This window comes from Pyrgilauda ruficollis, unplaced genomic scaffold (assembly GCF_017590135.1).
Source record: "Pyrgilauda ruficollis isolate IOZ18807 unplaced genomic scaffold, ASM1759013v1 scaffold12, whole genome shotgun sequence".
NCBI classification, from domain to species: Eukaryota; Metazoa; Chordata; class Aves; order Passeriformes; family Passeridae; genus Pyrgilauda; species Pyrgilauda ruficollis.
In genome coordinates, this window is record NW_024510321.1 from 13,967,550 (window position 1) to 13,969,374 (window position 1,825).

The window sequence follows — 1,825 nt, forward strand, 5'->3', positions numbered from 1 at the left end:
AAAGCACAGCCCTGCAGAGATTAAGCTTCCTAACTTTCAAAAGATTCCAAGCCAACTTTTTGCTGTATTTCCTTCACCAAATGAACAACAACAAAAAGGCTGGAATACTAAAATAGTTTTGTTCTGGCAGAAAACTAAACAAACCAGGTACAGACTCACTAGCTGAACAGAACTCAGCTCCTGTCATGTATCTCAGTAGTTCATATCCTTTTGTTTCCAGCAATATGCAAGGGCAACAGAGCAGAAGGCTCCATCTTTTCCTGGCTGACGACTGACAGTAAAAAATACATATGCCCACTAGTATTGATAGCATCTTGTTTCTTTGAGGTATGAAGCTTAAAAATGCAAGTTTCACCATGAAATCTTCCCTGTTCATTAAGACCTGCCCAACAGCTCTCTCACATCTAATCCCCAGTTCTCAGCTGTGCTGAGATTTCTGCAGTCAGTAAGTTTGAGGTCTCACAATCCATGTTCTGAAGCATACCTGTGTTTTGCTTTAATTACATTAACATACAATTAACAAGTCACACAGGTTTTCAGACATCCTAAAGCTAAATTTCCAGAAGCACAAAAAGCACAAGAAACAAGTGCTGTTAACTTGGAACCACTAATAAATTGCCTGGCACGACACAACCCCAAGACCTCTTCTCCTGAGAGTGGTAAGCAGTGAGGAACAGCTACTTCAAAAGAATCTCATCTTTCACTCCCCACAGGAGGTAACTGCATTTCTTGCCCCTGTATTCTGACACAATAGCACATCAGGTTTGCTGCAGCCGTGTGTCTGCAGTACTGCTCTGTCAGTGTTCAGCACACACAGGCACCACCAGCAGCACTTATTGAACACAGCCAGGAATTCAGCTCCTCTGGGAAGTGCAACACATCAGTCTCTGTGGCGCAATCGGAGAGCGCGTTCGGCTGTTAACTGAAAGGTTGGTGGTTCGAGCCCACCCAGGGACGGAGGAGATCCCTTTTAAGGGCCAAAAAGAACCTCGTGAAGCTCAGTAAGGGAAGATGCCAGGTCCTGCCCAGGGAAGGAACAACAAGCACCAGTATATGCTGTGGCCACCCCACTGGACAGCAGCTTCACAGAAATAGACCTGTCACAATGGCACTTTGCTGGCCTGGGCTCACTCAGTGTCTGCCAGAACCCCCAGGTCCATTTCCAGGGAAAGCTCAACTCTTGAAAGAATATTCTGAGTTGGAAGGCACCCAAAAGGTTCATCAAAGTCCAACTCCCGCCCTGCACAGGACCAGCCCCAAGAGTCACACCATGTACCTGAGAGTACTGTCCAAACACTTTTTCAAAGCTGTCAGGCTTGGTGCTGTGACCACTGCCCTGGAGGCCTGTTCCAGTGTCCAGCCACACTCTGGGTGAAGAATCTTCTAATATCCAACCTAAGCCTCTCCTGACAACTTTATACCAGTCCCTCAAGTTCCCTCCATCTTGGTTCCATGAGCATCCTTACTCCTGTTCTTCTGGATGACACCTGCCCACAGGCTTAGCCTGCATGCATCCATCCATCCATCTATCTCATACCTACTCTGAACTGAAGCAATTACATCTAAAGCTGAATTTCAAGAGATGACATATAATCCCTGATATTAAAAGTTTATACACTTATATATTTTATTAAATTACATTAATAGTGCCAGCTATATTTAATATGCTTACTATACCATGCATTATAAGTTTCTGTTTTGTGTACACAATGCATTACACATTATTAAACCTGTCTTCACAGTTTGGGGGCCTGCTACTGCTCTTCCCTGAACCCCAGTTCACAGCTTCGTTCCTAATCCTAAATAGCTACATCTGGACCTTTTC

General features: G+C 44.7%; 1 non-coding gene across 1 annotated transcript; it reads left to right on the forward strand.

Moving 5' to 3' along the window:
* The first annotated feature begins 883 nt into the window (after positions 1-883).
* On the forward strand, positions 884-957 carry TRNAN-GUU. The gene has a single exon. It is a non-coding gene; the product is annotated as a tRNA-Asn (tRNA).
* The last annotated feature ends 868 nt before the right edge of the window (positions 958-1,825 follow it).